Source organism: Miscanthus floridulus, chromosome 2 (assembly GCF_019320115.1).
Source record: "Miscanthus floridulus cultivar M001 chromosome 2, ASM1932011v1, whole genome shotgun sequence".
NCBI classification, from domain to species: Eukaryota; Viridiplantae; Streptophyta; class Magnoliopsida; order Poales; family Poaceae; genus Miscanthus; species Miscanthus floridulus.
In genome coordinates this window covers 44,910,265-44,937,265 of record NC_089581.1, presented here as the reverse complement: position 1 = coordinate 44,937,265, position 27,001 = coordinate 44,910,265, and the positions used below count along the sequence as shown (strand labels likewise).

General features: G+C 42.9%; 1 pseudogene; it reads right to left on the bottom strand.

Moving 5' to 3' along the window:
* Positions 1–27,001, bottom strand: part of LOC136536451 (lysine-specific demethylase JMJ26-like) — a 53,772-nt pseudogene that overhangs the window by 5,458 nt on the left and 21,313 nt on the right.

Here is a 27,001-nt window from a genome sequence, read left to right as displayed (position 1 = left end):
TCTTTTGCTACTTCATATTGTGCACTAGTAGACTAGTACTCTAGTAGCACTACTTATCATCCTTATTATGGTCTAAAACTATGTATGTCTGCTAAGAATTGGTAATATTAAGGTCTGATTTGCTTCTGAATTTTAGCGCCATTATATATTATGATATTCTTATGGCGTTGCCTAGGCGTCCGCCTTGCTCGCCTAGGCGTCCGGAAGGGGGTCGCTCGCCTCGCCTCGCCTTAATGCCTTTTAAACTTTGGTCGGCATGGAGGGATACTAGAGTAGTTTGGGGGAATTGGATTCTTCTTCTTCATTGCTTGATTGAAAGGAGACACCATCCCATCCTTATATATATGAGAGGAGACTTGACCCCTAAGAAACTAATCCTAGAAATAAGTGACCTGATCTAATCTAATCTCTTTCCTAATCCTTATCCCTTGCCATGAGAGGTATGTGGGCTGGCCCTCTGGCCACCCATAACATGAAGCGATGGCAGCATTGTAGCAAATCGGTCCTGATAATTAAGATTAATGATTACTACATCTGACTTATAGTCCAAGCCATGGTCAACCACATGAGGAAATGATATTATAACTAGTGTTAAGCCATTGGCAATAAGAGGTCTAGTTTCTCGTACAAAACCTAAAACCATGATGAGATATTTGTAACTCAAACTAGCATTGCTGATCTATAAGACTATTACTACAGCGGTGTTAAATCCTTGACGATAAATGTGTTTTTTAGTACTTTAAGACAACTGAAAAAATCAAACCAATAGATAAGCTAGTCAGAACAGACAATGGCATATAGAAGTACATAGGCAGTTTTTCGTAACTACTCCTATGTCGAGAACCTCAGTTGGTCAGCTGAGCGTGCACTCAGGCTGCCCACCCGGGTTCTAGTGCTGATACTCTTGCCCGGTGCCTCACCTAGGGGATTTATTTCCCGTTAATAATTCCAGTTGCCTCACACGGATGAGCTCTCAGTCGTGTACTCTTAGCCCTAGATATAGGTTGTAGGTCTAACTTAGGTACCAGAGGTGTGAGTGTGTTAGCGTGTGTGGTGTGTGTTGGTGATACAGATATGTACAAAAAAAAAGAACTGGTATTAATAGAAACTACTCCTCTGTCCCTAAAAGAATCAATTCCTAGAGTTGTCTGAAGTCAAACATTTTAAACTTTGACTGAATTTCTACAAAAAACGCTAAGATTTATGGTATCAAATTAATATCATTAGATTTATTATAGAATATATTTTCATAAAATGCTCATTTTATATCATAAAAGTTGTTACTCTTTTCTATAAAGTTAGTCAAACCTAAAAAAGTTTGACTGGCACGGATTCTAGAAATTGATTTATTTGGGGACCGAGGGAGTATAGGCTAACTGCATTTGAAGTTTTAATAAGGGATATTAAATGAACAATATTAGGAAGATTACAAGACATAATACTAGTTGTTAAAAAATATATTTCATAATTTGGATAGAGATTAACAGTCAATGATTTTATAAGTCACTTTATGCATATGGTAGTCACCATTCCTCGGCACCAGTTCCAGTTTAGAACAATGCTTAAACGTTAATAAGAAACAATTATTGAGGATATCACAAACCTCACGCCATGTCAGGCATTCAAGAGCGATAAATGAGAGTCTTTCGTCTTTATTTTTGTCTCTCTTTTTTCGTAACGCACGCCACATAACCATTGGTTCCCAGCTCAACCCAGGAGTCAATGCAAGTGAATCACGAACAATAACAGGCTGACCCTTCAACCAGTGCTCCTGGAAATGATCTAGACTTCCATTTTGAACATCTCTAGCAGCTGGACAATATATGTAGTTATCACAGGAATTCTGTCTACAAGATGATTTCCTAGATGTTATGTCATTCATGTCACTAGATTCAGTAAAACAGGAACATTTTGAACTGTCCAACTCCAGCTTTGTTCCATTGTTGATCACGGAATTGGATTTCTCTAGTAACTCAGCAATAAACTTCTCTTCAAACAAGCACTTAAGTTCAAGAAGAGAACTACCACAACCACCAAATGCATTTGGTGGACAAGGTATGCTTCCATTGCTATTTGCCCTCCACCCTCTCAATCTAGGATTGTTGTCCTCAACAGAAACTGCGTTGTTGACCCATAGGATCACCGGCTTAGGTGAGTCGACCACTCACCAGTCTTGCCGAACACCCGCTAGTGTTGTCGAGCACCCACTAGCTATGCTGACCACGAACAAGCGTTGTCCGCCCACAAACACTATGGCTAGAGGTAGAAGAAGAGGGAGAACAGAGCATACACACACAGTACAAGCACCAGCGTTGGCCGGAGCCCTATATATGAGATGGCAAATCTGAACTCTCTTTGTTGAGTTGCAGGGATAAACTATATATACAACTCTATCCATCTAGTCCTAGTACAACTGCCTTGCTGCAACAGTGACTAGATAATACAACAGGACTGACTTCTGCGCCTGTCCCTGCATGTGGCTATAGTATGGCAGGTGAGCCGTTCGGCGCCTGCCTCTATAGCGGCTACAGTACCACAGCAGGGAGCCTTTTCGGCACCGCCTTCCCTTGCTGTGTGTTCACACAAGGAAACAGTAGATTATCTAATAATTCTTTCCCTAATCCTACTGTTATCCCTTGTACCCCCTCCATGCTGATCATCTCCTTCAGCTCCATGAGTTGAAGGTGTCCGAGCGGCTTGGTGAGGACGTCCGCGAGTTGCCGACCAGTTTCGACAAACTCGATGACGATTTGCCCTCCATCGACACAGTCCCTGAGGAAGTGGAACTTCACATCTATGTGTTTGCTCCGGTCGTACAGAACCGGATTCTTCGTGAGGGCGATGGCGGGCTGGTTGTCCACCATCAGTGCTGGTGGGTGAGCTTCCGCACTGGTCAGCTCGCCCAGCAGCTGGCGTAGCCACACAACTTGGCACGCCGCTATGGCCACCTGAAAGGTCCTAATATGGCTAGAGGGGGTTGAATAGCCTATTTAAAAATCTACAAATCAACTAGAGCAATTTGATTAGTATGATAAATAGCAAAATGCAAACTTGCTCTAGCTCTACAAGGGTTGCAAGCCACCTATTCAACAATTCTAGTTGCAATGATTACTAGGCACACAACTTGCAATGTTACTACTCACTAAGAGCTCCGAATCTTGCTACTCTAAAGAACTCCACTAGATGAACTTAAAATAACAAAGCACGCTCTCAATTCTAATTACACTAAAGAGCTTGCCACAACTAGTTTACAAGAATATAAATGAGTGAGTAGGGTGATTATACCGCCGTGTAGAGGAGTGAACCAATCACAAGATAAATACTAAATCAATCACCGGGAGAATACCAAAGGGTAAGAAACAACCAATTTTTCTCCCAAGGTTCACGTGCTTGCCGGCACGCTAGTCCCCGTTGTGTCGACCAACACTTGGTGGTTCGACAGCTAAGAGGTGTTTCATGAACCTCGTCCACACAATTGGACACCACAAGAACCTACCCACAAGTGAGGTAACTCAATGACACAAGCAATCCACTAGAGTTATCTTTCGGCTCTCCGCCGGGGAAGGCACAAGACCCCTCACAATCACCACGATCAGAGCCGGAGACAATCACCAACCTTCGCTCAACGATCCTCGCTGCTCCAAGCCGTCTAGGTGGCGGCAACCACCAAGAGTAACAAGTGAATCCCACAGCGAAACACGAATGTTAAGTGCCACTAGATGCAATCACTCAAGCAATGCGCTTGGATTCTCTCCCAATCTCACAATGATGGAGATGAGTCAGAGGTCTTTGGCTAAGCTCACAAGGTTGCTATGTCAATACAAATCGCCAAGAGAGTGAGCTTGAGCCGGCCATGGGGCTTAAATAGAAGCCCCCACGAAATAGAGCCGTTGTACCCCTTCACTGGGCACAACATGGGGTGACCGGATGCTCCGGTCAGATCGACCGGACGCTGGACCCTAGCGTCCGGTCGCCCGATGCTTGACACATGTCATCGGCTTCAAATGCCAATCGCCCGATCTCAATGGTCAAGTGATGACCGGACGTGTCAGTTAGAAAGTGACCGGACACAGGACCCTAGCGTCCGGTCGTTTCCAGTAAGGTTCCAAATGCGAAATTTTACGACCGGACGCGTCCGATCATGCTTGACCGGACTCACCCGGCGTCCAGTCACTCAACGTTTCCTCTGTGCACCTCACGTCAGCGTATGTCAGCACTGATCGGACGCACCTTGCCAGTGTCCGGTCACTCTTCGTGCCAGCGTCCGGTCACAAGACCAAGACATGTGCTCGCTGCTGCTACTGACCGGACTCAGGACCCCAGGGTCTAGTCACTGCGCCACCAGCGTCCGGTCACTCTGTGAACCCCTGTCTTTTCTGTATAGGGCGCCGGTGGCACCGTTGGACTGTCCGCACTCTACAGGCGGACACTCCGCCGGTGAAGTTTCTAACCCTTGCTCAAATGTGCCAACCACCAAGTGTATCACCTTGTGCACATGTGTTAGCAAATTTTCACAAATACTTTCAAGGGTGTTAGCACTCCACTAGATCCTAAATGCATATGCAATGAGTTAGAGCATCTAATGGCACTTTGATAACCGCATTTCAATACGAGTTTCACCCCTCTTAATAGAACGGCTATCTAACCTAAATGTGATCACACTCGCTAAGTGTCTTGATCACGGAAACAAAATGGCTCCTACTATTTATACCTTTGCCTTGAGCCTTTTGTTTTTCTCTTTCTTCTTTTCCAAGTTCAAGCATTTGATCATCACCATGCCATCACCATCGTCATGATCTTCGCCATTGCTTCATCACTTGGAGTAGTGCTACCAATCTCATAATTACTTTGATAAACTAGGTTAGCACTTAGGGTTTCATCAATTAACCAAAACCAAACTAGAGCTTTCAATCTCCCCCTTTTTGGTAATTGATGACAACCCTTTCACAAAGATATGAGTTGAAATTTAATTGAATCCATGTTGCTTGCCCAAGCATATTTACCATGTGTAAAGGATATGGATAAGTTTCATGAATCCCAAATGATAGCAATTGCTCCCCTTACATATGTGCTAAGAGTTTGGATTGTAGCTTGCACATATGCTTAGATAGGAAATATAGGAGACAATGTCTACCAAATGATGATAAGGTATAAGAGATGGACCTTTGAAGCGTGATACCAATCGGAGTGCACCAATATACCTTCCTTAGCACCATTAGTAACTAGACATACACAAAAACTAGAATACCCCATGAGATCAATATTCCAAGCAAGGGTCTAGTTTCCATAGGATGAACATAAGTCTAGTTACTTTAGCCTATGCATGCTAGTTTTTCATTTCATTATTCAAGCCTATAACTAGCATCACCACACAAGCATGAATATTGAAATTTAGAACTTGTGCCATGCAAGCAAATATATGAAATGCACATTCAAATGCAACATACAAGTTTATAAGCTTGCTCCCCCTACTTGTGTGCATTTTTATTTTTCCCCTTACAATGTCATTTCATTTGTTTGCTTCTCCTATCTTACTATCTTTGTGAATTTCTCTCCCCCTTTGTCAACAATTAGCACAAAAGGTGAGCTCAAATTATAGATAGGTTGGGGGTGAAACCATGTGAAATGAGGATTATTTTCCCAATTTGGTTCAAGCTAGATTACTTGCAAAAGATATTTAACTCGGTTTGATCTAAGGACAAGCTTCTTCGCACCTCCAAATAAGGGTTATCTTGTACCATGTTGAGTTAAACAATTATAGCTTATTTTCTAGATCAAACACTAGGTTTACAAGTCCACAAACATGTCATATGCTACCACTAGATCATTTCAAGCATACAAGCAATAGTGGTACCATACAAGCATCAAATTCATTTGATTTTCATGAATGAGCCTATTCAAATGTGAAATATGTCTAGATGCACTAAACATGTCCTTAGCAAGGATGTATGCCATGCCAATCAATGTTTACCTTGAATTGCTCAAAGGAGAGGCATGTCATATAAATTGGGGGTGCATCAACACATATTAGAGAAGTCAAGTATGTTCAATTCATTCCTTAGCTTGCAAAACCTCTTCTCATCAAGTGGCTTGGTGAAGATATCAGCAAGTTGATCTTCGGTGCCCACACTCTCAATGCAAATGTCCCCTTTTTGTTGGTGATCTCTTATGAAATGATGATGGACATCACTATGCTTTGTTCTTGAATGTTGAACCGGGTTGTTGGTGAGCTTTATGGCACTCTCATTTTCACATAGCAATGGCACTTGCTTGAATTTAATTCCAAAGTCACTCAAAGTAGCCTTCATCCAAAGTAATTGAGCACAACAACTACCGGCCAAAATGTACTCCGCTTCGGCTGTTGAAAGTGCTACACTATTTCGCTTCTTTGACGATCAGGACACAAGTGATCTTCCCAATAGTTGACATGTGCCCGATGTGCTCTTTCTCTCAACTTTACATCCTGCATAATCGAAGTTCGAATATCCAATCAACTCAAATCTTGCTCCTTTGGGATACCACAATCCAACATTTTGTGTATGCTTCAAGTACCTCAATATTCTCTTTGTTGCTTTCAAACGACTTTCTCTTGGTGAGGCTTAGAATCTAGCACACATGCATACACTAAACATCACATCCGGCCTTGATGCGGTCACATAGAGTAGGCTTCCAATCATAGACCGATACATCTTTTGATCCACCATGTTGCCACTAGCATCACTATCCAAGCTTCCACTTGTTCCCATTGGTGTACTAATAGCTTTAGCATCATCCATTCCAAACTTCTTGAGCATGTCCTTGATGTACTTGTCTTGACTCACAAATGTGCCATTCTTCATTTGCTTGATTTGAAGACCAAGGAAGTAACTAAGCTCTCCAATCATGGACATCTCAAACTCACTTGCCATCATCTTACCAAACTCTTCACAAAAATCTTAATTTGTTGATCCAAATATGATATCATCAACATAGATTTGCATTACAAACAAGTCATTTCCAAGCTTCTTGGAGAAGAGAGTGGTGTCAACCTTTCCCATTTTGAATCCCTTAGAGAGTAGGAAATCCCTCAATCTCTCATACCATGCTCTTGGTGCTTGTTTTAATCCATACAAAGCCTTTCTCAACTTATAAACATGGTTGGGTTTCTTTTCATCTTCAAAACCGGGAGGTTGCTCAATATACACAAGCTCATTGATGTACCCATTGAGAAATGCACTCTTCACATCCATTTGGTACAACTTGATGTTGTGGGCACAAGCATAGGCTAATAAGATCCTAATTGCTTCCAATCTTGCAACCAGGGCATATGTTTCTCCAAAGTCAAGACCTTCAACTTGAGTGTAACCTTGAGCCACTAATCTTGCTTTGTTCCTTATTACTATCCCATCTTGATCTTGCTTGTTCCGAAAGACCCACTTGGTTCCAATCACATTATGATCCTTAGGCCTTTCAACTAACTCCCATACTTGGTTTCTTGTGAAGTTGTTTAGCTCTTCATGCATAGCATTGACCCAATCAACATCCTTCAAAGCTTCATCTATCTTCTTAGGTTCAATGGATGACACAAATGAGAAATGCTCACAAAATGAAGCTAATCTTGATTTAGTTTGTACACCTCTTGAAATATCACCAATGATAGTGTCCAAGGGATGATCTCTTGCAACATTGGTTGGTTGAAGCACTTGCACTTGATTGCTTGCATTTGATAGATCACTTGGTTGAGATGATGAACTAGCCACTTGTTGTTGATCTTGCACTTTGTCATCACTAGTTCTTGCTTAAACTTGATCATGAGAACCACTAGCTTGCACATTTGAGTTAGAGAGCACTTGATTCTTGTCATCTTCAACATCAATCACCTCTCTAGGCCTTATATCACCAATGTCCATGTTCTTCATTGCATTGACCAATTGAGTGCCTCTTACATCATCTAGATTATCATCTTCCTCTTGGGAACCATTTGTTTCATCAAACTCCACATCATGAACCTCCTCAAGAGTACCACTAGCCAAATTCCAAACTCTATAACCCTTGCTAGTAGTGGAGTAACCAAGCAAGAAACCTTCATCACATTTCTTTTCAAACTTGCTTAATCTAGTGCCTTTCTTCAATATGTAGCATTTACAACCAAAAACCCAAAAGTATGCTATGTTGGGTTTTCTTCCATTCAAAAGCTCATAAGGTGTCTTCTCCATCATGGGGTGACAATAGAGTCGGTTGCTATAATAGCAAGCCATGTTGATTGCTTCGGCCCAAAATGAATGACTCACATTGTACTCACTCAACATTGATCTTGCCATGTCAATCAAAGTTCTATTCTTCCTTTCAACTAAGCCATTTGATTGAGGAGTGTACTTGGCCAAGAATTGATGTCTAATTCCAAATTCATCACACAACTCATCAATTCTAGTGTTCTTGAATTCACTACCATTGTCACTTCTAACTTTCTTGATGGTTGTTTCAAACTCATTGTGAATGCCCTTGACAAATGATTTGAATGTTGCAAACACATCACTCTTGTCAACAATAAAGAATACCCATGTGTATCTAGTGAAATCATCCACAATCACAAATCCATATTTGTTTCCACCAATGCTTATGTATGTGGTTGGTCCAAAAAAGTCCATGTGCATCAACTCAAATGCCTTAGATGTGCTCATCATGCTCTTCTTAGGATGTGTGTTACCAACTTGTTTTCTGGCTTGACATGCACTACATAGCTTATCCTTCTCAAATGTGACATCTTTCAAACCTCTAACTAAGTCATGCTTAATCAACTTGTTCAATTGTTTCATTCCAACATGACCAAGCCTTCTATGCCATAACCAACCCATGCTAGACTTAGTGATCAAACATGTTGTCAATTGAGCTTCTCTAGCATTGAAATCAACCAAGTATATATTTTCATATCTAAATCCTTTGAATATCAAGTTAGAGCCATCTACACTTATAATCTCTACATCATCCACACCAAATATACACTTGAAACCAAGATCACACAATTGAGCTACCGACAAAAGGTTGAAGTTCAAGCTCTCTACTAGTAGCACATTGGAAATGCTCAAGTCATTGGATATTGCAATCTTACCAAGCCCTTTGACCTTGCATTTGCCATTGTCACCAAATGTGATACTATCAATCCCATTGCTCTTGTTTTCATTGATTGAATTGAACATTCTTGGATCACCGGTCATGTGTTGTGTGTGATGACGGGGAAACGGGCGGCTATGATCCGCCTCCGCGTCAACAGAGACAAATTTAGTTTTGGTTAAATTTAATCGGGACAAAAGAAAAAGAACAGGTATTGCGAGTCCATACTTCCATAATTCTTATATTTGCATAAAAATTATGTTAATTACATCTCCATAAAGAACACCCCTGATTAAGAGTTCCAACATGAGTACGTGAAAAATAAGATTACATCATATGGCTTCCTATTACAAACTACAAAAGAAAACAAAGTCTTCGGTCTTGTAGTCGTAGATATATGAATGTGCATGCTTGGCATAGACTTGAACTTGATGCATGTCATTTTATTTAAACATGACACGAGTTCATTTGTCGAGGAATAACATATATTCCTTATATGATTGGTTGATAGCGTGTTTAGCTTCTTAGCAGTCCATGATATACATGTATTTAATTTATACACTATGTGGTGCAACACACATATATGTCAGCTAAGAGAAACTGTTTTGTTTGAGTGATACACATTTCTTTGGTGCATTGTCATGTATGTATGCACGTAATTTACTTTGCAGACTAAATTTGACATAGTCTTTTTGGATCATTTAAGATCATGATTTAGCATGTTTGAGATGCCCGTTCATGGATATATTCAGCATATAGTGCAATCTTTCATTTGAGCTAAGCTAAAGTATTTATTTTACCATGGCCTAGAAAGAAATGTTTGCATCATCGACTCAGCCGAGGTGCGTGCAATTAATTTATTTTATCAAGTTTAGCATGCATACTCATGGTATGGCACGATGCTATTAATTTGATATATTCTAATGACTTAGCTAAACATGACCTCTATGGGTGCAATCAGCTAAGATGCAACATTTAATTTACTCATGATGCTCGGCACCTGGCCTGGAGAGCCTATGCCGGGCATAGATGACATGTGTGGAAATTATGATGAACATGACAAAGCCTATTTAGTTTGGGCTAAGTTCATGTGTTTGTAACATTTGGTTATTTTATTGTACCAAGGCGCCGCAGTAGGCTAATTAGCACTAGCGGTCATGACATGGTATTTGGCACGAAGAAACTAATTTTCTTCAGTTTCTTATTTATTTAAATCCACCTGTTTTGGGTGAATGCAATATAATTAAGATGCAAGATGCATGCAATCTTTACGCCAGCCTTTGCTTCTATTTGCATGGTGCGGCAGATGTGACAGTTTTGATGCAACACTAACTTAGCATCTTGGTTTGTTCGGCGCTGGTACTTTAATTTGATTATGTCACTGTACATGCAAAGCGAGGCATGCAAGACAAGTTTTGGGCTTGTGCAAGGGAGGTGCTAGCTAACGAAGCATAACATGCACAACCTTTTTCTTTTGTTTATTTATGACTTGATTATGTCGATACGTGATCCTTGATGACTGTGCATCATACAAAGGTTTGTGTAAACAGCGGATGCTGGCCAGAAATAATGGCACGTTACATGATATGCATGCCTAGCTAATGGACTGAATATGCGGTGCGTTTTCAATGTCTTGTTCTTTTTATATAGTTTCATTTGCACATATGATTGTTTCTTTGATTTGATAGAAACCGATGCATGATCTTTCTTCATGGCAGTAGCATGCAAGTTCTTTATTTTGTTTGATGCATGATATGAATGGGCCGACGTTGCTGTGGCCAAAACACATGTAGATTTGTTTAGATATGGAGCCGATTCGCGTCCATATCAAATTTACCATGAACCGGGTGGAGCCAAAGCGCGTCCACCAATTTTGTACTATGAACCTTTAACCGGGTTGGAGCCAAGACCGCGTCCAACCGAAAGTTCACCATGAACGTAACCGGGGTGGAGCCAAAACGCATCCAAACCCGCATTTCACCGAGGCATATTTGCTGCCTTTTTACACCTTCACCGGGCATATCGCCCATGCGCAAAGCGCGATCATGGCACTGTTGGCCGATCTTTTACCAGGGCTTGTAGCCCATGCGCGTAGCGCAACCATCACCATTTCTTTTACCTTTTACCGGGGTAAGACCTACGTGCACTGCCCATCCGCAATGACATAGGCCAGCCGTTTACTGATGCCGACGAGTTGCTGATGAAGCTCGTGGACGCATTAGCCGAAGACGAGAAGCAGGGAGGTAGGGACTAGAGAAGTGCCATGCAACCTCTCACCTTCTTCTCTTGGAACCCGACGAACAGAACCAGCAGCTTTTACTGGCAGGTGTTGCAGCTTGATGGCGATGCTTCTGGTGGCCTTCCGCTTGGAACGGTGAGCGGCACTTGGAGCGGTGAGCAGTGCGGTGCTGCGGCAGCCTGACGGCAGTTTGTTTCAGGGGCTATGGAGCGGCAGCCTAGCGGCACTACGATCAAGGAGTTGGGGGGTCCTGAATGCCTGGAGTAGCCAGCTATTTATAGAGCAAGCAACAGGCGGTTCCTATATTTTCAAGTCTCGTCGACGCCCAGAGCAGCGGGAGTGGTTATCACGAGGTTTGGCGCTCTTCTAATTTGAATCTCTGTTCGCTAATGAAGCTATGATTTGAATGGCCTCGCGTGCGACTGCTGGACGGGCGGGGCTTGCGGGACGTGAAGTTCGTGACGGTTTGAATCCTCCTTTGGACTTGGACTTGGTCACCTGATGCGGTCAAAACTTGGAAAGCATCGAGACCTGCAGTCTCTCTCCATGGCTTGTGGGCCACTTTGTCTATCTTTGGATTGAATTAATTAATTTAATTTAGTTAAGGAAAATAGGGAGTGGTTTATCTCCTGGCCTGCGTACGTAGCGTTGCACGCTAGGTTGCATGATCATGTTTTAATCCATGCGTATGCAAAGCATGTATGTTTTTATGGCCAGGTGTATTTTTTTGGGACGTGTAATTGCCATGCTTTTGTTTATTTGTCAAGGTATAATCATGCTCATGCATATATGCGTATATGTCTTTCTTTCTTTATTCTAGCTTTCTTTTCTTCTTCTTAATTTTCCACTAATCACCGCATCATGTTTTGACATTGAAGATGATTGATTATTTTAGTCAATCAACAAAGTATTTTATTTTCATATGCACTCTTCGGATGATTTGCCAGCCGACCATGTATTCCATTTATCCCCGGATGGCGAGTATTATTTATCTACTCTAGTAACGCTTTAGAAATTTTCCATTTACTGGCGGTGGGCAATACTCGCCATCCGGGGATATGATTCTATAAGCGCCACTAGAGTAGACATCCTTCACAATATAAGGACCTTCCCATTTAGGCTCGAATTTGCTTTGCATTCGATGAGTAATATTCATAGGCCGAATGACCGCTAGAACCAAATCCCCTTCTTTGAACGACCTCCTCCTTACACGCTTGTCAAAAGCTCGGGACATTCTAGCTTGGTATGCCTCCAAGTTTTGCAATGCACGAAGACGTTTTTCTTCGAGAGTGTCTAGTTCCCTTAGGCGTAATTTTGCCGATTCATTTTCATTGAGTTCTTCTTGGATAGCAACTCTTAAGGAGGCAATTTGCACCTCTAGCGGCAGGACCGCCTCTCCTCCATACACAAGTGAGTAAGGAGTCATTTTCGTTGGTGTCCGAGTCGTGGTCCTATATGCCCACAAGGATTCGAGTAACTTTTCATGCCAGTGTCTTTTATTTTGTGAGACCATCTTTTTAAGCAACTTGCATAGCACTTTATTGAATGCTTCTGCTTGACCATTAGCGGCTAGATTATAACCTGTGGAGAAGTGATGCTTAATTCTGAATTTAGCACACATCTTCTCTATTTGTCTATTTTTAAAAGACGTGCCATTATCAGATATCATTCGGGCTGGAACCCCAAATCGATATATAAGATTCGTTCTTATAAAGTTTTCAACATTTTCTGCTTTGACTTCTTTTAGTGCTACAGCTTCTACCCACTTAGAGAAGTAATCAGTTGCGGCAAGAATGAATTTGTGTCCCTTAGAAGACGGGGGATTTATTGGCCCAACTACATCCATTCCCCACATTTCAAAGGGCCAAGACATATTTGTCGGATGTAATGGTTCATGGGGCTGATGTATGAAATTACCATGTATTTGGCATTCATGGCATTTCTTCGCAAATTTCATAGAATCATCAAACATTGTAGGCCAATAATAACCTAAATGTCTTAGTTGGTAGTGTAGCTTGGGTCCAGATTGGTGTGCGCCACACACTCTGGAGTGAACTTCATTTAAAGCTTCGATTACCTCATTGCCTGCAAGGCAGCGAAGTAAAATGCCATCGCATGAACACCGATAGAGCGTGTCGTTTATACATGTATAATTCAGTGATCTCTTTCGAATCCTAGACCTTTCACTAGAATCTAGGGGCAAATATCCATGAAGGAGATAATCGAGAAAAGGTGTTCTCCAATCACCCATCTCAATTTCGTACGTATCTATAGTCATGGTTGAAGTAGATGGTATGTCTTCTTCCTCAGTAAGTATGGGGAGGACTCTTCGTTCCTCTACGTGAACATCCACGGTTTGATATGGATTTAGTGACATACTGGCAGCTAAGCTTGCCAATGCATCTGCTTTCTCATTTTGGCTTCTCACAACATGCTGAATTTTCAGATCAGCAAACATAGCCATTAGTTCTTTTGCCTTCCAAAAATATGGCAAAAGCCCTTGCTTTTTTACCGCATATGTTCCCAACAATTGGTTAATTATTAATTGGGAGTCTCCATATACAGAGAGTGTGTTTAAACCCATATTGTGAGCCATTTCAAGCCCGATAATTAGAGCCTCATATTCAGCAGCATTATTTGAAACTGCTGAAGTTAATGTGAAGGAATATGGAAGTATTGCTTCGTCCGGTGTGACAAACACGACCCCTGCGCCTGCTCCTGATTTCCGGCAAGCACCATCAAAATACATTTGTCATGTAGGCTTAGACACCGTAGTGGTGAAGACTAGCTCATCTGGCAGATCATCATCAATGGGAAAGTCATCAGGTATGGGATGTGCGGCTAGAAAATTAGCCAAAGCTTGACCTTTAATAGCTTTTTGAGGTACGAACACAATATCAAATTGTGAAAGGAACATTGCCCACTTAGCCAATCTACCAGATAATGTCATTTTATTTAAGATATGTCGGAGTGGATCAGCTCTCGAGACAAGATGTATTGTGTGTTCTAGCATGTAATGGCGAAGCTTTTGTGCTGCAAATACAAGTGCCAGGCATATTTTTTCTATATCCGGGTAATTGCACTCTGCCCCTGTAGGGTGCGGCTTAAATAATATAGGGATACTTCTTTCCCTGCATCATTGGTTTGTGCCAAAAGAGCGCCTAATGAAGTCGGCATGGCTGCCGTATAGAGGATTAATGGTCGCCCTTTAATTGGCGCGCCTAGGACAGGAGGATTTGTTAAATATTTTTTTATGTCCTCGAATGCATTTTGACATGCTTGATCCCATTGAAACGGGACTCCTTTCTTCATGAGCCGGGAAAAAGGTTTGCACCTCCCGGACAGGTTTGAGATGAACCTTCTAATGTACGCTAAATGGCCTTGGAGGCTCTTTAATTCATGCAAGTTTGTTGGTCGAGGCATGTCGACAATTGTCTTTATTTTAGTAGGGTCAATTTCGATGCCACGCTTGGTGACTATGAAACCAAGGAATTTCCCCGAAGATACTCCGAAGGCGCACTTCATAGGATTCATCTTTAATTTATGTTTTCTAAGGCGGTCAAACACCATTTCCAAATGTTTTAAGTGATCTTTCTCGCGCTTAGATTTTACAACGATATCATCTATATAGCACTCAACGATTTCATACAACAACCCATAAAGGACAATGGTCATTGCACGTTGATACGTGGCGCCTGCATTTTTTAATCCGAAGGGCATCACTTTATAACAATATATGCCCTTGGGTGTACGGAATGCTGTCAACTCCTCATCTTCTGGTGACATTTTTATTTGGTTGTAACCAGAGAAGCCATCCATGAAGGAGAATATTTCATATCCCATAGTGGCATCAATAAGGATTTCAGAGATTGGAATTGGAAATTCATCTTTTGGACAGGCTTTATTTAGATCTCGAAAATCCACACATACACGGATTTGCCCATTTTTCTTTTTCGTGGGCACGATACTGGACACCCATTTGGGGTATTTCACTTCTCGAATAAATCCAGCAGCTATGAGTTTATCAACTTCAGCTTCTATTTGTGGGAGAAGTTCTGGACGATATCTTCTTTGTCCTTGCTTCACTGGAGGAACATCGTTTCGAACGGCCAATTTATGCACAACCACTGTTGGGTCTAGACCTGGCATTTCTTCATAAGACCAAGCAAAGACATCTCTATTTGCATAAAGGAATTTATGGTATTCTTCCTTACTTTCTTTAGATAGATATTTACTAATGAAGATTGACCGGGGATTGTCATCCATGCCGACATTAATTTCTTCCAACTCATCAATAGTTGGTTGATTTCCATCTTCCATTTGTGGAGATGCTTCTGTAGCATCAAGAGGTTCAGCAGATGTCATATTAACTTCATAGCCTAACCCATATTTCTCTTCTTTTAATGCTTGATCTTGGTGTAGGGCTTTGAGCTGAGCCTGGGACATCAACTTTTCAAATGGTGCGAGCTGCCCCCGGCCATCGCATAAAGAAGGACCGGTAGAAATATCATAGCCCATCTGTTGCATAATATAAAGAACTTTGTTGTCATATAAAGAGATGGGCAATGTTTTATCATCTTTATTTAACAAAGTGACCTGTGTAACCAATTTACTCTTATTATCCCTTTCAATTTGGGCTTGTTTTATTTTATTTTGCACCAAAGGAGGTAAAGGAGTTGGAAATGAAATACCTCTATTTTGAGAGGGTTTACTTATGATGCGAAATATCAGATCGCCTTCCTTCCTTCCTTTGATTGCTTGGTATGTATTGGTATATCTTTCGGCTTGATGAAGACTTGACATCTTCTATCTTCGGGATATTTTGTTCTAACGGCAATGATGATTTTGGTTTTGAGACTTTATCAATAGGCTCAAAATAAAACTTTGCATCAGCATAAAAGGATTCTGCTATAGTGAATGGTTTTTTATCAGCAAAAATCCTTACTACGCTCCCTGAAGGATCTTTATACTTGATGCATTGATGGAGAGTAGATGGAACAACTCCATTTTCATGCAACCATGGGCGACCGATAAGAACATTATATGAGGTAGCCGCATCAATGACATGGAAGTATACATATGTCATAAGATTTTCAAACTTTAGAACCAGAGATATGGTGCCCAATGCTTCTTGACCAGCTTGGTTAAAGCCATGAATAACAACATTTGAGCGACATAGGTCTCCTTTAGAATACCCAATCTTTTTAAGAGTGCGCAAGGGTAACAAGTTTATGGCTGAACCACCATCAATCATTATGCGATTAATGGGGAGATCCTCCATCTCGCCGAATGTCACACCCAATTTTAAGGATAAAATTGAATGCACAAAACTTGTGTGTGCCCAGGAAACAATCACACACACAAGCTGACAAATTACAATAGTATCATCACAGTGTCATACATCAGAGTTATAATAGAACTTAGTCTCATACATCACAGCGGAATAATAAAAATAGAATGAACTCTCGTGGCCATCATCACAGGGAAGGTCAACTGGTTGACCACAAGCCTAATAATCCTCCGAGAAATCCTCATACCCGTTGTCATCTGTTACCCATCCGGGATTTTTATCCAAGTAAAGAAAATAAACAAGTGTAAGTACATTCCGTACTTAGCAAGCTAACATGGGGTTATGAAGCTCAAAAAGGATAGACTCTGGTTTACTGCAGTTAGCATTTTTAATAGGTCAAACTTTTATTCTCAAGTATTATCAAGTTATGCTTAAGCTCCCATTTAATTCCCATAAGAACAAATATCGGGGTCAGGTGTACCATATATCATCATTGAACAACTTTAAATGATCATCAACAATTAACCAGTTATTCTGTGAGTTTTCCGGGCCGCTCGTAACCGTGAGCACGGCTGTTATAACAGTTTGTTACCCTCTGCAGAGGTGGTGCACATTCACCGCGAGTCGTGATCCCCATGTGCCCGGGTTAATTACTCCCATGTCACTACCAAGGTGAGCGGGCAGGGTACACTATGAAGCCATTTCATAGGTTTCCCTAACAAGTTAGGGCCGCTAGGTTTCCTTGGCAGGCAGATGTAGGGACCCCCCTTTCCTATGGCACAAATCCATCTCGGCTATACTCATAGGAACAGAGGCAGCCCTATACCCAAAGTGGCAAGCCCCATTTGCGCCAAAAAGGTAACCTCTAACTAGTTAGGAAAGATCCTATTACTGAGCTAAAATCAGAGCCATATGACTCTCCCGGTTGCACTGTCAGTCCCAGCTTTTGCCGACAGATAAGTCCTTATGGAGGGCCGGGAGCAAAATGAACAAAGGTCATTTGCACTTTCGCCCTATGGAACAGTTGTTATAATTCATGTTACTCACTTTGTTCCATAGTATCATTCATCAATATGTATATCAAGTTCAGTTAGAGCACTAGCAATCTACCCATATGCATTTAACCCATAGGAGACAAGAAACAGGATAACAATCACTAGGATGTCCTTACGGGTATCAAATTTAGACACATGCAAATGAGTAATTGCTTAAAGTGAAATAGGACATCAAGGAAGGCCCATGTTATACTTGCCTTGGTTCACAAACTCGTGCTGGTCCTGCTGGTCGTCGAAGAGTTCTTGGTCTCCAACGTTTTCCTCACCGTCTGAACGCGACCAACACGGCAACATACAACATTCCAAAAGCATTCATGCAAAGCAGACACTCCTATCATTAGAACAGTACACCAACAGTATTGAAATCAAAATAAAATGTTTGTAAAACTAATCTACGTTTCGCTATGATCACGTCAACGCGAAGTTCACGAAAAACGGAGCTAAAATGCGAAAGTTATGATTAAAACGGGTTTTCCAATAGCCCTATATTTAATTAATTCTAATCATGAAATTAAAAAGTTCCAAACTTGACTAACAGTAGCTCCAACATGTAGCTTATGAAATTACGAATCTAACACGATTTGAATGGATCAATTCGGGGTTAAAACGACAATTCTATAAGCGAAACAGTTCGGATGGCATTTCTGTAAATACTGAAAGCGTACTTTTGACTTAAACAGTGAGGTTTACGCTTTCTAAACGGGATTGCGCATTCGGGGAAATACGCTAAGGACGGCGGGTTAGGACTTAGAAAAGTCCAGGGACTCTTTAGCAAATTTACCCCCGAAGGGGTATCTTCTATTTCAGGCCATAGATCGCGCGATGGACGGTTCGGATTAGCCTGGGGGGTTTCGGCCGGCCGGAACAGTGACTCCGGCGAGGCAAGCCATGGCCGGCGGCAAAGAATACGCCGGCGAGCTCGGAAAGAGGGGCTAGGGTCTGCCAAACGGGGAACTGAGGGCACCCGAGAGCTCGGGGGAAGAAGAGGGTCGCGCACGGGTCGAGAAGGCGGCCGGAGGGGAAAGCCGGGGCGCGGGCGCCATGGCCGGCGGCATGGAGCTCGCGGACGCTTGCGGAACGGGCGCTAAAAGTCACGAAACGCGAATTGAAACGCATGGGGAGAGAGAGGGGCCACGGCGAGCTCACCACGGGCGAAAATCGGAGGCGGAGATGGCTCGGAGACGACGGCGACGCGGACGGCGAGGTCGGTGGTCGGCGGGGCTCCTCCGTGCGGCAGTTGCGGCTGGGACGAGGCAAAAACGGAGCGGGGGCAGCAGGGGGCGCGCGAGGGGGGGGCTCGGCTGCCTTTTAACGAGGCCGAGGGCAACGGGAGGACGCGCCCACGACGCGCGTCGTGGCGGCGGTTGCTGCAGCGCCAGGAGCGGGCGGTTGCCGAGCCGCGCGGGGTAGGGGACGGCGCCGACAGGTGGGGCCCGGGCATCAGCTGCTGGGCGCGGCAGTTGCCTGGTGCGGCGAGGCTGGGCCGACACGGTGCGCGCGGCTGGGCTGGTGCGGTTGGGCGGCTGGCGTGAAGCTGGGCCGAGCGGGAAAAGGGGGAGGCGAGCTGGGCTGCTGGCTGCGGTGCTGGGCCGCGGGAAGAAAAAAAAGAGAGGGGCCAGCGGGCCGAATGTGAGGAAGGGAGGAATGGAAGGAATTTTCCCTTTTTCTTTTTATAAATAAAATTTTCAAACTCATTTTCAAAAGGTTTTTAGAATCTTTTAGCATTTGAATAAAACACCCGTCACAGAAATAAATACGCAATAGCATGAATGCATCACATGTTTCTATTCTTGCATTTTCTTTTAATTTTATAAAAGAAATATTACTTCCTAATTTGAATTGCACATATAATTGCATATTTAAATCAAATTTACTATTTTTAAAAGAATTCAAATTTTAGGGTGTTACAATTCTACCCCCCTTAAGATGAATCTCGTCCTCGAGATTCGGTTGATTGCTTACTCAAACAGTTGGGGATAGGTCTTCCTCAGATCCTCTTCTCTTTCCCAAGTAGCCTCATCCTCTGTGTAACGATTCCACTACACCTTGCACATCTTTACTGTTCGGCTTCTCGTAACTCTTTCGGCAGTTTCCAAGATCTTTATCGGGTACTCTTCATAAGTAAGATCTTCCTTGACAACAAGTTCTTCCAAAGGAATTTGTTCTTCTAGTACCCTCAAACACTTTTTCAACTGGGAAACATGAAACACGTCGTGCACACCGGACAAGCTCTCAGGCAATTCCAACTGATAAGCTACTTCTCCACGTCTCTCTAGGATCTTAAAAGGTCCTATATACCTTGGTGCCAATTTTCCCTTCATATTGAATCTTCTCACACTTCTCATTGGTGACACTTTCAGGTACACATAATCATCAATCTCGAAAGTTAGTTCTCTTCTGCGGGTATCAGCATAACTCTTCTGTCGAGACTGAACCACTCTCAAATTGTCTCTAATCATTCTTACTTGTTCTTCCGCGTCTCTAAGGACATCGGGACCAAACACTTGGGTTTCTCCAGTCTGATTCCAGAACAAGGGCGTTCTACACTTACGTCCATACGACGCCTCGAAAGGTGCCATCTTGAGGCTCTTTTGATAACTGTTGTTGTATGAGAATTCTGCGTAAGGCAGACTCTTATCCCAACTATCACCATACTGAAGTGCACAGGCTCTCAACATATCTTCCAAAATTTGGTTGATCCTTTCAGTCTGTCCATCAGTTTGCAGGTGGTAAGCAGAACTGAAATTCAACTTTGTTCCCAAAGATCTATGTACTTTATGCCAGAATTGCGATGTAAATTGGGTGCCTCTATCCGACACAATTTTCTTGGGAACACCATGTAAGCACACTATTCGTTCCATGTATAACTCTGCTAATCTTGCACCATTATATGTAGTCTTGACTGGTAAAAAGTGAGCGACCTTGGTGAGTCGATCCACTATTACCCATATCGAATCATAACCTCTTTGGGTGCGGGGCAAACCTACAATAAAATCCATACCAACTTCTTCCCATTTCCATTCAGGGATCTTCATTGGTTGTAGTAACCCTGCAGGTCTTTGATGCTCAGCTTTCACCCTTTGACAAGTGTCAAACAAAGCCACATATTCTGCCACATCTCTCTTCAAACCATACCACCAATACTTTTCTTTGAGATCCAAGTACATCTTGGTACTTCCGGGATGTATAGAATAAGCAGACTCATGGGCCTCTTGCAGAATTGCATCACGGATAGCTTTCACTTCCGGTACACATATCCGTTTTCCGAACCAAAGAGTTCCATTCTCATCCATTCTGAATCTGGGTGCCTTTCCAAGCACTACATTCTCTGCTATCTCTTTAAGTTTTTCATCCTCCAATTGACCTTTGCGTATCTCCTGCTCCAGTGTAGGCTCTATCACCAATTCCATTGCATTAGTGACCAGACTCAAGTTGAGATACTCCATTTCAGCACACAACTCTGCTGACATAGATGTTGTCTGAATACCATTGGCATAACTCTTTCTGCTAAGTGCATCAGCTACGACGTTTGCCTTTCCCGGGTGATAATGCACTTCCAAATCATAGTCTTTGATCAATTCCAACCAACGACGTTGTCTTAGATTCAAATCTGATTGGGTGAATATATACTTCAAACTCTTATGATCAGTATAGATATCACTCTTATGTCCAATCAGATAATGTCTCCAGATCTTCAAAGCATGAACCACAGCTGCCAATTCCAAGTCATGAGTAGGATAATTCAACTCATGCTTCCTTAGTTGTCTGGATGCATATGCAACCACTCTTCCTTCTTGCATAAGCACACATCCAAGACCCAAACGGGATGCATCACAATATATAGAGAAGTTCTTGTTTAAATCGGGCAAAATTAATACTGGAGCTGTAGTCAATCTCTTCTTTAGCTCTTCAAAGTTTGCCTGGCATTTATCCGACCATACATACTTAGCATTCTTTTCCAACAAAGCTGTCATAGGCTTGGCTAGCTTGGAAAAGCCTTCAATGAACCTTCGGTAATAACCAGCCAATCCCAAAAAGCTACGAATCTCACTTACAGTAGTTGGTGGTTTCCAATTCAGTACATCTTGCACTTTGCCTGGATCCACTGCTATCCCACCATTGGAGACAACATGACCCAGAAAAGAGACTTCCTTTAACCAAAACTCACACTTGCTCCGCTTAGCGTACAACTTATGTTCTCTAAGCTTTTGCAAAACCATCCTTATGTGTTCCGCATGTTCTTCTTCAGTCTTGGAGAATATTAGTATGTCATCTATGAATACTACCACAAATTTATCCAGAAACTCCATGAACACCTTATTCATCAAATACATGAAGTATGCAGGTGCATTGGTCAATCCAAAAGACATAACGGTGTACTCATATAATCCATACCGTGTAGTGAATGCTGTCTTAGGTATATCCGAGTTCCGAATCTTAAGCTGATGATAACCAGATCGGAGATCAATCTTGGAGAACACATGAGCTCCTCTCAACTGATCAAACAAATCATCTATCCTAGGCAAAGGGTATTTATTCTTGATGGTAACCTCATTAAGTGAGCGGTAATCCACACACATCCATTGACTACCATCCTTCTTATCCACAAAGATCACAGGTGCCCCCCACGGGGAAGAACTGGGGCGTATGAAACCTTTTTCTTGCAACTCTTTTAGTTGTTTCTTAAGCTCTTCTAATTCATTAACTCCCATTCTATATGGACGTTTAGCTATTGGTGCAGTTCCAGGTAATAATTCAATAATGAATTCAATGTCTCGGTCAGGTGGCATACCTGGCAAGTCATCGGGGAAGACATCCGGAAATTCCTCCACGACACGATCTTGTTCATTGATTTCACCATCTAGCTGATTCACTGTGGCTGTAGGCTGAGCTTGCACTACTACTTCTACACAGATTCTATCCCCATTGAGTGATGTCACAACCACAGACTTCTCCTGACACTGTATCACTGCCCGGTGTTGTTTCATCCAATCCATTCCCAGGATAAGGTCAATTCCCGCTGTTCTCAACACAATAGGCTTCACCTTGAAGTCTACCCCCCTTAAGGAAATGCTAGTTGAGGGGCTCCAATAAGAAGCGGGCATACTACCTCCCGGGGAATTCACTAGTATTGGGTTTTTCATGGCACACAAAGGTATACTATGCATTCTAACAAAAGCTTGGGAGATAAAAGAATGCGAAGCACCAGAATCAAAAAGTATGGTAGCAGAAATAGAGTTGACGCTGAACGTACCCAACATGACCTCAGGCGTCTCCTGAGCCGCATCAGATGACACATAGTTCACCTTCACTGTGAGAGGTGGTCGGGCGTTGAACTTCCGATTGTTGGCCTGGTTCTGAGGTGCTTGCTGGTTCTGCTTCTTAGGACACTGATGAGCATAGTGACCTACTTCTCCACATCGGTAACAGGCATTGGGATTGTTGGGTGTGCCACTCTTCACAGGAGCATTATTAGGCACTCCCTGGCGTGTTGCAGGATTGCTAGTCTGTTGCGGGGGACGCTGATTTCCAAACTGTTGCTGATACTGAGGACGTTGCTGGAACTGGTTCCGCTGAGGATACTGACCACGGTTTCCTTGATGAGTTGGTCCTTGATTCCTCTGCTGGAAACCTTGCTGGGGATAAGCACGTGGGCGAGTGTTGCTTCCAGAAGCTTGCCCTTGGAGCCTTCTCTTCTTAGCTTCCATCTCCTTGCGCTTATCATCAATCACGATTGCGCGATTCACCAAAGACTGGAAGTTAGGATAAGTATTAGACATCAGCTGGAGCTGCAATCCATCATAGAGTCCCTTGAGGAAACGGCGTTGCTTATCCTTGTCATCTGCCACATCATTAGGAGCGTAGCGAGATAGTTGTGCAAACTTGTCCCGATATTCCGCCACAGTCATTGATCCTTGCTTGAGAGATCGGAATTCTTCCTGCTTCAGTTCCACTAGTCCATCAGGAATATGGTATGATCGGAAACTGTCCTTAAATTCCTGCCAAGTGATATCAGGAGCATTGTTGGAACGTCCAAACTGGAATGATTCCCACCAATCCTGAGCAGCTCCTTGGAGTTGCCCGGAAGCATACAACACTTTCTCCAGGTCGTTGCATTGTGCTATGTTCAGTTGTTTCTCCACAGCACGCAACCAGTCATCGGCCTCCATAGGGTCTGTGGCATGTGTGAACACCGGTGGACAACCTTTCATAAACTCTCCACGCTTATCTCTAACCTGGACAGGCGGTGGACCTCTTGCAGGTTCATTGTCCAAGCGCTGCATCATAGCTTGCATCAGCTGCGCTTGCATTCCCAAAATCTGCTCCATGGTCACAGGTGGCGGTGGTGGATTCATAAGAGCATCACGCCCACGACCACGGCCTCTGCCTCTTCCTCCTCTTGCGGCCATCTTGTTTTCCAACAAATGTGCAAAATTTAGAGATTTTTCCAATTATAGAGAACTTACAAGAGATAAGAAACAATGCTGAAAATTTTCTGGGCAAGATTCAAATTCAGCAGTTCAGTAAAACTGTTATAACTCGAGTTTCAGAGATCCAACAGAGGTGCACCAAGATTTGTTAGAAAGCTTAGGACATCAGCTACAACTTTCATTTTGACCACTTTTACAGATTCGAACTCACACATAGTCAAAAATAGAGCTAAACCGAAACTGTTCTGAGTTCCAGACAGCGCAGGAACTTCAACTTGTGCCAATTAGATCTCCCAAACCTGAATAGCTATTGACGTGATTCCAAAGACACTTGAAAGATACAGAGGTCTAGTTATCTCCACACAAATTTCAGAATTTTTATCATCCTAGATTTCGAGTTACCAGATAAAGAACACAGGCTGCCCAGAATTCAGCACAGCAGAGATAAGATGAAACGATACTTCTACATTAAGATTTCATTCTAATTTAAAGTTCCAATCTAAAGAAGTTGTGGACATGCCCACAAACTTCCAGCAATCAAGCAAAATACCAACTCAACCAAGTTCACAAATCAAACATCTAATCAACCAAGTTCACAAGACCAACAAGACTAAATAAGGACACGAACTAACGACGTGATAATCTAGATCAAGGCACCTAACACCTATGGAGCGGTGTCAATCATGGTGAAGGAACGGCGCTTCTTCTTATAGATGGAAGGCTGTCCCAGCTGTGCTCGAAGTTCATCCACTTGTTTCTGAAGACGTCTCTGCGCCCTCTGAGATGCACGTAGTTCTCCTTTGACCTCATCATCCACTCCCTGCATAGCGTGGACATGCTGCACCGTTGCCTCCAAAGTGGGGTCATTCTCTGGTGGAGCCAAAACCTGCCAAACACCCTCATGATCATTTCGAGGAAGGAACCTGAAGTGATCCTCCCTCATGGCCTCGAAGTGACGACCATGGTAGTGGATGTAGGCATTCTGTGCCGCATCCTCCATGCCATCCAAAGCATGGGCTCTCCTGGCAGGGGCACTGTGGACAGTCTCCACCTCATGTCCATTGATGATATCATTCCATGCGGTGACCACCAGCTCTACCTTCCAGAAGGTAGCCTCCAGTGGGTGCTTGTACTCGGCGCAGTGGTAGCTGATGGAGGCGTGCAAGTCGAGGAAGTAGTCATCCAGCACGTGGGTGAGGAGAGTGTGGTAGTAGGCTGTCTCTAGAGCTGGCTTGAAGTAGTACTTGCACTTCCAGCCAATCTCATCGTCCTCCACAGGGGCAGCTGGGGAGGGTGCAGGTGTAGGGGAAGTAGCCATCGACTCCTCAGGTGTAGCTACCACAGGGTAGACGGGCACAGCGACTGGTGTAGGAGTAGGTGTAGGCGTCGGTGTAGCCATCTCCTCGTCGTCGGAGATGATCACAATCTCCCTCTCCGCTGGTGGGGCACGCGGGGTGAACATGGCACGATAGCCGGCGGTGCTGAGTCGAGCAGTCTTCGGATTATGAGACATCTATAGATTTAAAGTGAGATGAAATTAGAATCAACAATTTTAAATAATAGATTAAGGTATGAAAAGCATAAATGTTTTAATAAAATAACAAGGATAAGTCAGTAAGCAAGAAACCAGAGGAGCAAAGCTGCTAAAATGACCTTTTTCTAACTAGGCTTGCGTCCTACAGTCAACACGGCTCTGATACCAATTTGTCACACCCAATTTTAAGGATAAAATTGAATGCACAAAACTTGTGTGTGCCCAGGAAACAATCACACACACAAGCTAACAAATTACAATAGTATCATCACAGTGTCATACATCAGAGTTATAATAGAACTTAGTCTCATACATCACAGCGGAATAATAAAAATAGAATGAACTCTCGTGGCCATCATCACAGGGAAGGTCAATTGGTTGACCACAAGCCTAATAATCCTCCGGGAAACCCTCATACCCGTTGTCATCTGTTACCCATCCGGGATTTTTATCCAAGTAAAGAAAATAAACAAGTGTAAGTACATTCCGTACTTAGCAAGCTAACATGGGGTTATGAAGCTCAAAAAGGATAGACTCTGGTTTACTGCAGTTAGCATTTTTAATAGGTCAAACTTTTATTCTCAAGTATTATCAAGTTATGCTTAAGCTCCCATTTAATTCCCATAAGAACAAATATCGGGGTCAGGTGTACCATATATCATCATTGAACAACTTTAAATGATCATCAACAATTAACCAGTTATTCTGTGAGTTTTCCGGGCCGCTCGTAACCGTGAGCACGGCTGTTATAACAGTTTGTTACCCTCTGCAGAGGTGGTGCACATTCACCGCGAGTCGTGATCCCCATGTGCCCGGGTTAATTACTCCCATGTCACTACCAAGGTGAGCGGGCAGGGTACACTATGAAGCCATTTCATAGGTTTCCCTAACAAGTTAGGGCCGCTAGGTTTCCTTGGCAGGCAGATGTAGGGACCCCCCTTTCCTATGGCACAAATCCATCTCGGCTATACTCATAGGAACAGAGGCAGCCCTATACCCAAAGTGGCAAGCCCCATTTGCGCCAAAAAGGTAACCTCTAACTAGTTAGGAAAGATCCTATTACTGAGCTAAAATCAGAGCCATATGACTCTCCCGGTTGCACTGTCAGTCCCAGCTTTTGCCGACAGATAAGTCCTTATGGAGGTCCGGGAGCAAAATGAACAAAGGTCATTTGCACTTTCGCCCTATGGAACAGTTGTTATAATTCATGTTACTCACTTTGTTCCATAGTATCATTCATCAATATGTATATCAAGTTCAGTTAGAGCACTAGCAATCTACCCATATGCATTTAACCCATAGGAGACAAGAAACAGGATAACAATCACTAGGATGTCCTTACGGGTATCAAATTTAGACACA